This window comes from Leucoraja erinacea, chromosome 13 (assembly GCF_028641065.1).
Source record: "Leucoraja erinacea ecotype New England chromosome 13, Leri_hhj_1, whole genome shotgun sequence".
Lineage (NCBI taxonomy): Eukaryota > Metazoa > Chordata > Chondrichthyes > Rajiformes > Rajidae > Leucoraja > Leucoraja erinaceus.
In genome coordinates this window covers 21795720-21808195 of record NC_073389.1, presented here as the reverse complement: position 1 = coordinate 21808195, position 12476 = coordinate 21795720, and positions in this window count along the sequence as shown.

The window sequence follows — 12476 nt, the reverse complement described above, 5'->3', positions numbered from 1 at the left end:
GGTTCCTACCCTTGGAGGTGGGACCCCCTTCTTCCACACCCTCTCCCCACTCGGTTGCTCCCTCACTGGGTACCCCCAAGGCAAGTGATCAGTGATCGCACAGCCTCCCCCCTTTCAAAAACGCTCCAATCCAATTTAAAGCATATTTATTGCATTCAAGTGTAAGTTAAAAGACTCGTTACAGTATGCACCATATTACACAATTTCAAGCTGAAAAATGCAAATGTTCCGTACCAATGGGAGGGGGGTATTCCCCCCCCCCCCCCCCCCCCCCCCCCCCCCCCTCCCACCCCCCTACCCCGGTCGCTATGCTCCCTCGGGCTTGGTCTCAATTTCTCACTCCCAACTCTCCCCCAATGTTGGCAGCCCTGGTACATAGATAGGATAGGTTGAGAGGGATATGGATTAAAGTTGGGCCCAAGGGCCTGTCTACACGCTGCATGACTCTATGACATAGTAGAACAGATAGAGCAAAGAGGGGAAGGACAGTCTAGTTTTCAGCATTGTAGGGGTACAGTGTGTCAGATGATGAACTGTGAAGATTTCTGAACAATCAAATTATCAGAGGTTTGCTGCGGAAAGAAATACTGTTAGAATCAGATTAATTACAATCAGAGAATGCTTATGTAGGGCCCACAGAGAATGCTTATGTAGGGCCCACAGAGAATGCTTATGTAGGGCCCACAGAGAATGCTTATGTAGGGCCTTATGTAGGGACTACAACATGTCAAATGGAGAAACAAGGATATGCAGATGCTGATTTACAAATAAAGACAGTAAGTGAAGGGGCCCAACCTGAAACGTCACCTATCCATGTTCTCCAGAGATGCCCGCCTGACTTGTTGAATTACTCCAGCACTGCGTGTCCCTTTTACATGTAAAATGACCAATATTATTACTTTAACTCAGTCCAGTTCTATATTATATATGATTTCTAGAGAGCCCAGCAGCGACTTCACCCTCTCCGAAGACTATGTAAAGCAGGCCTCCCCACCACACACCTACGGACTTTTTATAGGGGGACTGTCGAGAGCACACTGACATACGGCATCACTTCCTGGTTCGGGAGCTGCAAGGCGTACGAACGGCACCAACTGGACAGGATAGTGAAGACCGCAAGCAGGATTATTGGTGCTCCACTCCCCTTCCTGCTGGACATATACAAGAAGAGATGTATCAACAGAGCCATCTCCATCATCAAAGACCCTTACCACCCATCGCATGACATTTTCTCCATCCTTCCATCTGGGAAGAGGTACAGGAGCATTAGCTGCAAAACCAGCAGGATGCTCCTCAGCTTCTTCCCACAGGCTATAAGACTGTTAAATGGACTTTGCCCCCTGCCAAGTATCGCGCACAAACCCCCACACTGCAGCAGAGCCACTGTTGTGCCGCTGCCGGTCGGAACGGCTGTTGAATGTTTAGTAGAGTGTTAAATTTGTTCATGACATGTATTTTTTAATTTTAATTCCTATTTATTTTTTAATGCAAACTGAATGGACACTGGTTGAGCAACGTTTTTTTGTTTTCTCTGGGTATGCGAATACTCAGGAAATGACAATAAAGATTTACAATATTACACCCTGTTTTATCAATTGCGACACAGAAGGAAACATAATCTATATTGTTAATACAAGGAACTGCAGATGCTGGTTTATACCAAAGATAGACTAAAAGTGCTAGAGTAACTCAGTGGGCCAGGCAGCATCTCTGGAGAACCTCGTCTGAAGAAGGGTCCTGACCCGAAACATCACCAACCCTTTTTCTCCAGAGATGCTGCCTGACCCGCTGAGTTACTCCAGCACTTTGTCTCTATCTTTAATCGATGTTGTTTTCATTTTGGCAATTTCAGAAATCAATCTCCATAAAATAAATTTTGTGAGAAAAGGCATTTGATAGGATCTCGGATTAAAACATTTGCTGTGCACTCTCACTAAAAAAACCAAACAATTTCACCAACATGCCAGTGATGAGGATTGATATTTGGAAACATAAATCACAATAATTATATTAAAATCCTGCCTAATTTTAAGAAAATATAAGAGAGATCTGAATGAAAGAATTTGAGACGGTTCAAATGTTGGGTCACCTGCTTGAGATGTTTAATACACAATGATACATTGTGAAAGAAGTCAAGGTATGTGCACTATCAATTGGATCATCTATCATCTGCTTGCCACTCACCTTGAAGTTAATGCCTCAATATTGCCACTGGGAAAACGGCCAAACTCCAGACTGAGTTACCACCATCAGCAGGCTGGGGTAGTCATGTGACTGTTCAAGCCCCTACGCTTCGCATCACTTCCTTTCTTCCACTGAAGGTTGACATGGCTACCCCCAGCAATTGCTCTCAATGGAGGGGAGTGAAGGAGAGGAGGACAGACATAGGCTGGGGTAATGGGCAGACTTATGGAAGACATAACATCGCCTATCTCTTCCCTCCACACATAGAAACATAGAAACATAGGGGAAATAGGATCATGGGGGGGTCAAGATCCCCTTAGCCACAAGGGCCACATCTAACTTATAGCAATGAACTGGCCTCACTTACCCTCTGTGGCACATCGCCTAGAGATTCCCTCCACACATGTTGACTGACTTGCTGAATTACTCCAGCATTTTGTATTTTATTCAAGATTCCAGCACCTGCACTTCCACGTGCCTCTTATATACATTAGGGAGATTTTACAGTGGCTAATTAATTTCCCGACCAGCATATTTTTTGTGACGTGTGAAAAAAGCTGAGCACTAAGGGGAAATCCATGTGGTCACAAGTGAATACTCAATGACTGGGTGGCACAGTGGTGAAGCGGTAGAGTTGCAGTGCCTGAGACCCAGATTTGACTCTGATTATGGGTGCTATCTGTACAAAGTTTGTACGTTCTCCCTGTGACCACGTGGGTTTTCTCCGGGTGCTCCGGTTTCCTCCCACACTCCACAGACCTGCAGGTTTTTAGGTTAATTGGCTTCAGTAAAAACTGTAAATTGTCCCTAGTTTGTAGGATACTGCTTGTGTACGGGGATTGCTACTCGGCACGGACTCGGTGGGCCGAAGGGTCTGTTTCCACGGTCTATCCCTAAATTAAAGTAAACTAAATTAAACGGCATCAAAGGTTATTGGCGAGAAGGCAGGAGAATGGGATTGAGAAGAAAAATAGATCAGCCATGATCAAATGGTGCAGCAGACTTAGTTTGGTTCAGAGATACGGTGTGCAAACAGGGCCCTGCAGCCCATTGAGTCCATGCCGACAAACGATCACCCGAACACGAGTCTATCCTACACACTAGGGGCAAATTACAGAAGCCAATAACCTACAATTCACATATCTTTGGAATGTGGTGCCGACGACTCACCTCACCGTCGCGGAGCTGGCCAAGTCCAGAGCGGGTGGAGCGGTGGTGGAGCGCTGCGGGTCACTGGAGGGAGACCGCTTTTCAGGGCTCTCGCAACAGCGACTTCTCCCGCCCGAGTTGCGGGGTCGAAGAGCTCCTGGAGCGGGGCCTGACATCACCGCCCCGCGCGGCTTGGAATGGCCGCGGGACTCTGCGAGCGCACGCCGGGGGCACTAACACCAGGACCCGGTGTGCGACCTCGCACCACCCGGCGTGGCTTTAATGGCCGCGGGACAATCGCCATCGCCAGCCGGGGGCTTTGACTTTGACTCTGACATTGGGGGGGGGAAGAGTGCAGTGGAGAGATAAGTTTTTTTGGCCTTCCATCACAGCAATGTGATGGATGTTTATGTAAATTATGTTGTGTCTTGGGTCTATTTGTTTGTAATGTATGGCTGCAGAAACGGCATTTCGTTTGGACCTCAAGGGGTCCAAATGACAATTAAATTGAATCTTGATCTTGAATCTTGAATCTTGATCTTGTGGGAGGAAACCGGAGCACCCAGAGAAAACCCACGCAGTCACAGGGAGAACCCATAGTCAGGAACAAACCCGGTTTCTGACGCTGAAAGGCAGCAGTTCTACCACTGCATTGCCCTTTCCTGTTCCTGACTCTGCTGGTCCAGGTTGGCATTTCTGCTCCTATATTTTAGGATCTTATAATCTGATGTAAGCAAGGTTAATAGTATTGTTTTTGGTTTATTATTGTCACATGTACCGACATATAGTGAAAAACTTTGTTTGCATCCACATGAAACATACTATACATGAGTACAATCAATCCAACACAAGAAGAACAAGTGGTGCAAAGAGAAAAACATTTAGAGTGGAGAATATACAAGATACAAGATACATTTATTTGTCAAATGTACCAATTGGTACAGTGAAATGTGTGGTCGCCATATAGTGTTACAGCATTATAACATAACAGTTAGGGAGAAAATGCAGATATCAAAAAAGTGCAAGGTCGGCAATAACGTAGGTTCGAAGATTGAGACTACACCTTAGCTTATGGGAGGACCATTCAGTTGGTCATCACATGTACTATTGTACATCACAAAATCCCAAATTAGTATACCAAACATATTAAACCTAACAGAGGATTTTGGATCTTTCACAGGGTACAGAATAAATTGGAATACAAGTGAAATTATGTCAATAAAACCCAGAGACTCAACACACATTTTAAAATTCCCTTTTAAAATTGCTACAGAAAAATGTAAATATTTGGGAATTGAATTCACTAGAAAATATCAAGCTATGTTTAATGCAAATTACAGCCCCCTACTTAAGAAATTAAACGCTCTAATTAAATTTTGGAAAACGCTTCCGATGTCTTTAATAGGTCGAATAAATGCTATAAAAATGATCTTTCTACCACAAATTCTATATCTATTCCAGTCAATTCCAATATACCTACCAAAAAAGTTTTTTTTTAAAACTGGACTCAGATATTACAAATTTTATATGGGACTATAAATCCCATAGAATACAAAGAACACACTTGAGTAAACCTAAATAATTTGGTGGATTAGCACTTCCTAATTTTTTGTATTATTATTGGGTAGTAAATATCAAAAATGTGATTCACCTGTTGGACAACTCTGCCCAGCAGGTGGATTGGGTATAAATGGAGAGAGAAGCCTGCTCTTCTTTTAATATAGGAGCGATCCTCCTCTCACCAACGAACCTGAATAACACAAAATACAATAAAAATCCAATTATACACAGTACAATTAGAATTTGGAAACAAATAAACCTTACCCTAAAATTAAGAAATCTATCGCTTCTTTCTCCAATAGTTAATAACCCGTCGTTTAAACCTTCTATTATAGATAAATCATTTACACAATGGGAAAGAATAGGAATTAAAATGTTTGGAGACATGTATGAAACTGGAAAATTATTATCATTTCAACAACTACAACTAAAATACAATTTGAGAAATAATCACTTTCAAATATTTTCAAATATGTGACTATTTGAAAAAATATACACAAAAATATCATAACTTGTCTCCAGACTTATTGGACAAAGCAATGAATACAAAGGCCGAATCACCTAATTTAATATCATACTTGTATAACATCATTCTAAATATAGAAATACCATCATCCGATGGAATTAGAAGAGACTGGGAACAAGAGCTATAAAAATTTCGAAAGAGAGGTGGGATAAACATTTGCTATATGTGCATAAATGCTCGATTAACGTAAGACATATTCTAATTCAATTTAAAACCTTACATAGACTATATTACTCAAAAACTAAAATAAGTAAACTTTTTCCTAATGTCTCCCCTATCTGTGATAAATGTCTATCCCAAGAAGCTACTATAGCGCATTCATTTGTTTTCTGTATAAAAATCCAAACATTTTGGAGTGAAATTTTTGAAATTTTCACAAAGTATTTAAAATAAAATTGATACCAAATGCAGAATTGATTATTTTTGGAACAATGGAAGGCAGCCCTGAACTAACTGCGTTTCAAAAGAACCTATTTAATCACGGTTTAATAACGGGAAAAAAACTTATACTTAAATTCTGGAAAAATGCCCCAATACCAACTATAAATATGTGGATTTCAAATATGTTCGAAACATTACACCTGGAAGATATGAGACTCCTTCTAGCAGACAAATCAGACCACTTCCAAAAGATTTGGTCTGCATTTGTCGACTTACTACAAGTAAAAGGTGCAACAGAACTCTGAAAAGAAACGCTTTCAGGACCTGGTGAGGGGGGAGGAAAAATACGAAGTTGGTATATCCCTTTCAGCTCTGTTTTCTACTTTTAACATAGCTTCTGTTTCTTTTCTATGGCTTACTTAACTTTTTTTTCCAACTCTTCATGCCTATGGGTCTTTTTTTTAAAATCACTTTTTCACACACTCACTATCCTAACACTCTCTTTCCTTTTTTTCTTTTTAAAGCTTAAAAAATGAAGTGGTACAAGAAATGTATCATATTATCTTTGGCTTATATTATTGTAATATACACTTCTTCTAATAAATAAAATTAAATAAAAAAATTTTAAAAAGTGCAAGGTCGGCAATAACGTAGGTTCGAAGATTGAGACTACACCTTAGCTTATGGGAGGACCATTCAGTGGGCTGATAATAACGTGGAAGAAAGTGTTCCTGAATTTGGTGGTGTGTTCATTCTAGGTTAGGTATCTGCTGCCTGTTAGGAGTGTGGAGAAGAGAGACTGACCAGGGTGTAAATAACCCTTCAATATGTTGCTGCTTTCCTGAAGCAGTTTGAAGAATCTGTATTTGGTTTCTTCTGTGTAAGGGAGGCAACATTATGAACACCTCCTGGATTGGAAGAACTGCTGGTGAAACATTGCTTTACCTGGAAATAACATTGGGTCACTGGGTGAAGGGAAAGGGTCAGGTAAAAGGACAGGTGTTGCACTACTTGTATTTGCATGGGAAGGTGCTGTATGACCGAGAATGTAGGCAAGTGCAGAAGAGCAGAAACATGGTTTGGAATTGGAACGTGCCTTGTTCTTGTTTTCCTTCTTCGTCGTGTCAAATCTCCAGTGAAATAAAAGGGCTCCTTGTTACTGTACCAGGTCTTATGTACTGAGCGGTCTAGGAGTCCAATGACAGACTGCATTGGTGGAGTGTAGTCAAAGATCTGTTCAGCTTCAGCACCCTGTTGACCTGTGCTCAGATTCACATGTGCCAAAGTCCCAAGCTCGCTGGCATTTTACATGGTCAAACGGTGGCAGTTTGCTGCAGAATTTCCAGAATTCCCACCAAAATTTGAGCCAGGAATATGAGGAGCTCTTTCTGAAACTGGTTAGGTAAACTCCAGACGAACGTTTCCCAATGTTTTTGAACAAAAGTTGCGCATGGCCACATTTGAAGAAACACAGATGAATATGAATGCATCTTTAAGAACTCTGCCTGTGTTTGATACATTGTTGTACCAGCCTCTGCCGTTAGCTGTGTGTTGACCATCTTCAATAAAGGATATTTTGTTGGTAACTCTGGTCCTAATTGTCTTGATTATGAGCAACGCTAAAGATCTATTTAAAAAGAATGTTGAGCTGTCCACTTCCTCTACAGATGGCGCCTGAACAGTTGTGTTCCGCCAGCATTTGGATGTTTTACTGAATTTATCTAGAAGGGCTTTGGAAGGTGCGTAGTTTTTATTTTAACCTAGTAAGTTGCTTAATAAAGCTTATGAACGGGATAGGTTATTTTCATTCAGCCTTTGGTTAAAGTTTCCTACAGCAGTTTGGTAATTTCCTGTGGATGGCTACCTTTGTGGTGATCAACCTACTTAGGTCTGGTATCTCTTAGAATATCATGCCTCATTTCCTGACTTAGACTGGAGAGCACGCTGCAATTTTTGCCACAAAGTTGTATTCTATTGACCAATGTTTAACGTTCTGTTGTAACAGATTGATCTCTAACGCATTCAATTTGTGGGGGCGTTTGTTGATGACAAAGATTGTGTCGAACCTTTCTCTGCAGAATCTCATGAGTCTGATTTACTCTGAAAGCCCACTCAAATGGAAATTAATTAAATCATTAATTTACTATTGGGGCCCAGATGATCTGACTGTTAGCTAGCAGTTATAGATTCATAAAGAATCATAGTCTTACAGCATGGAAACAAGGCCATTTGGGCCAACTTGCCCACACCAGCTAACATGTCCCATCTACACTAGTCCCACCAGCCTGCGTTTGGCCCATATCCCTCTAAACCTATCCTATCCATGTACCTGTCTAAATGATTCTTAAAACATTGCGATAGTACCTGCCTCAACTACCTCCTCCAGCAACTCGGTCCATTGGCCCACCACCATTTGTGTGAAAAGGTTACCCCTCGGGTTCCTATTAAGTTTTTCCCCCCTCATCTTGAATCATGTCCTCTGGTTCTTGATACCTCTACTCTGGGCAAGAGACTCTGTGCATTTACCCAATCTATCCTTCTCATGGAATTGTTATTGGAGAAGATGCTAGTACTCATCTTTTGCATGTGGCCATGTTAGTGACTTGGCTTGATTACTGCTGATGTGCCAATTTTCTGGTTGACCGATCATTGGTAAAGTTGGTCTCTTGCCACGCCATTCGGCCCATAAAGTCTACTCCGCCATTCAATCATGACTGATCTGTCTTTCCCTCTCAACCCCATTCTCCTGCCTTCTCCCCATAACGCCTGACACATTCTAATCAAGAATCTGTCAATCGTCACCGTAAAAATATCCACAGCACACTGTGACAATGAACTCCACAGATTCACCACCCTCTGACAAAAACAATTATCCTGATCTCCTTTCTAAAGGTACATCCTTTTTTTCTGAGGCTATGGTCTCTGGTCCTAGACTCCCACTGGTGGAATCATCCTCTCCAGATTGACTCTATCCAGGCTTTTCACTATCCGGTAAGTTTACATGAAATCCCCTCTCATCTTTCCATTCTCTAGAGAGTCCAGGCCCAATGCTGTCACTCATCATATGTTAACCCAATCATTCCTGGGAACATTCTCGTAAACCTCCTCTGGACCCTCTCTAATGCCAGCACATCCATCCTCAGATATGGGGCACAAAACTGTTTACAATAGACCTTCCATGTATATGAACATACTTGGCCAATAAACTTATTAATTTATTCATAGTTTGTGAGGCCCTACTCTACTTTAGAGTTTGAATACCATAAAATGCATGAATGGGCTGTTCACTGTATTGAATCATAACAGAATGGCATTTGGAAAATTATTGTGTTTGTATCCTCCAGGTTTGTTCGATAAAGGTTATCTAGCAGTTATTGTATTCAAAATAACCCACAAGTGTTGGCGTAACTCAATGGGTCAGGCTGCATTTCTCGATGTCCTGGATGTGCTGTAATCTCTTAATTTAGAGATAGAGCACAGAAGCAGGCCCTTCGGCCCACCGTCCCCACAGACCAGTGATCCCCATACTATCCAAGCACATAGATACATAGAAAATAGGTGCAAGAGAAGGCCATTTGGCCCTTCGAGCCAGCACCATCATTCAATATGATCATGGCTGATCATCTAAAATCAGTACCCTGTTCTGGCTTTTTCCCCATATCCCTTGATTCACTTAGCCCCAAGAGCTAAATCAAACTCTCTCATGAAAACATCCAGTGAATTGACTTCCACTACCTTCTGTGGCAGAGAAATCAACAGATTCACAACTCTCTGGGTGAAAAAAAAATTCCTCATCTCAGTCCTAAATGGCCTACCCCCTTATTCTTAAACTGTGACTCCTGATTCTGGACTCCCCCAACATCGGGAACATTTTTCCTGCATCTACCCTGTCCAATCCTCTAAGAATGTTATATGTTTCTACAAGATCCACTCATCCTTCTAAATTCTAGCGAATACAAGCCCAGTCGACCCATTCCTCGTGGCCTACCAGCGGGCGTGGAGCGCCGTTTCCTGGCGGGGACCGCCCAGCACCTCGGCTTCGGTGGCGGCACAGCGCTGGAGCGCTATCGCGGAGCGGAGCGGGCGATGCCTTGCCTGGGTCGCCGCGCTGGATCGACGCGCTGGAGCTCTGGTGAGCTGTGACCGCCGAGTTCAACACCTCCAGGCTGCGGGTCTGCGGAGTGGAGCGGGCGGCGCCGACTTCAACATCGGGAGCCTGGGAGCTCCAAACCGGCGCGGCCTTGTCGGCTTCGGAAGCCGCGGTCTCCGGTAAGGAAGCGGCCGTTCCAGGTGGCCCAGCCGCTGAGAGGACTCTCCCGACGCCGGGGCAACAGCACCCGGCGAGAACGGCCAGGAACATCGGGCCTCCGTAGAGGCAATAGCGGAGGCCTCAATAGACCTGACTTTGGCAGAACTGGGGATGGGGACTGGACATTGTGTCTTCCCCCACCGTGATAACCATTGTGGGGGATGATTTTTGTGTGTAAGTGATTATTTTAGTTTGTGTCCAAGATGGCTGTCGAAAGGGAGAGTGTACGCTGACACGGTTTAGCTGCCGCTGCTCTCTCTTCACATTGTGTTTTTGATTTTTTTTTGTCTTTGGGTCGAATTTGTGTATTGGTGATGTCTTTATTATTTATTTATATGTTTTTTACTCTTGTTAAATTCTGTAAGGTGTCCCTGAGACTTTTGAAAGGCGCCCATAAATAAAATGTATTATTATTATTATTATTCTTTCATTATATGTCAGTCCCGCCATCCCGGGAATTAATCTGATGAACCTACGATGCACTCCCTCAATAGCAAGAATGTCCTTCCTCAAATTAGGAGACAAAAATTGCACACAATACTTCAGGTGTGGTCTCACCAGGGCCCTGTACAACTGCAGTAGGACCTCCTTGCTCCTAAACTCGAATCCTCTCGCAATGACGGCCAAAATGCCATTGGCTTTCTTCACTATCTGCTGTACCTGCTTGCTTACTTTCAGTGACTGATGTACAAGCACACCCAGGTCTCGTTGCACTTCCCCTTCTCCTAATCCGACACCATTCTGATAATAATCTGCCTTCCTGTTCTTGCCACCAAAGTGCATAACTTTACATTTATCCACATTATACTGCATCTGCATGCTTCTGCCCACTCACCCAACCTATCCAAGTCACCCTGCAGCCTCATAGCATCCTCATCGCAGCTCACAATGCCACCCAGCTTTGTGTCATCCGCAAACTTAGGGATGTTACATTTAATTCGTTTGTCTAAATTGTTAATATATATTGTAAACAACTGGGGTCCTAGCACTGCGTTTTGCGGCACCTCACTTGTCACTGCCTGCCATTCTGAAAAAGACCCGTTAATTCCTGCTCTTTGCTTCGTGTCTGCCAACCTGTTCTCGGTCCATGTCAATATCCTACTGATGAATAGAAATTCTGAATCAATGTTATAAGATTGTTCTGAAAGGCAAAATGGTTGGCCAGGTAGACTGAAACAAAGGACATAAGATGGCTGCTGACCAGACTTGCTGGAACCGGCTGTTAGAATGGATACACAATGTCTTGCAGTTACTGTGTAGTCATGAATAAAGGATCACAGGCCCAGTCTGACAAGATTGAGGAATACACAACCTCCCCCCCTAGCCAGGAAGACTTAGTCTGCACCCCGGGGGCATGAACATCCACAGCGAGCAGCACCGGAAATTGGAGGAACAGCACCTCATATTCCGTTTGGGGAGTCTGCACCCCGGGGGCATGAACATCGAATTCTCCCAATTTTGTTAGTCCTTGCTGTCTCCTCCCCTTCCTCAGCCCCCCTGCTGTCTCCTCCCACCCCCCAGCCTTCTGGCTACTCCTCCTTTTCCCTTTCTTGTCCCCACCCACCCCCGCCCCCGATCAGTCTGAAGAAGGGTTTCGGCCCGAAACGTTGCCTATTTCCTTCGCTCCATAGATGCTGCTGCACCCGCTGAGTTTCTCCAGCTTTTTTGTGTAACCTTCGATTCTCCAGCATCTGCAGTTCCCTCTTAAAGACTAAGGGATGTACTGGTCTGAGATTATGTGTGGTTCCTCTTTCATCCCCTTATATGTACATACTTGGTTTCCTGTATTCTTCGTACGTGTTGGTTCTTTGATCGGGGGGGAATGTGGGAGGTGCTAAACGGTGGCATTAACATATAAAGAGCCTTGCAATTAAGAGCAGGCAGCTTGACTCTTTGCCAGGTTGTAACCTGTGTGGAGACTCCTGCTCAATAAAACGTACGTTTAAAGCAACCCTGGTGCCTGGTCGATTATTGTCGAAACAACCGATGTGAGAGAGAAACGTGAATCAACATTACCCTCAATACCATGTACCCTAATTTTGCACACTAATCTCTTGTGTTGGACCTTGTCAAAGTCTGTTTGAAAATCCAGATACACCACATCCACTGGGACTCCCTTATCTATTCTACTTGTTACATCCTCAAATTACACTTGTTATAGAAAACTTTACCCTCCAGGAATATTTGTACCTGAAAGAGTTGGAATTGGGAATAAGTTTACTGACCTTTCCTGGGGATGGGATCAGCAGACACAAGCCTATTTCTCTTCTGTTGTTGGTATCCCTGTGCATTTTCTCCTCTCCCTCTGACACCCGCCCTGTCTCTCCAGCCCCTGCACTACCCTCCGGGGGCCCAGCACAGAAACAG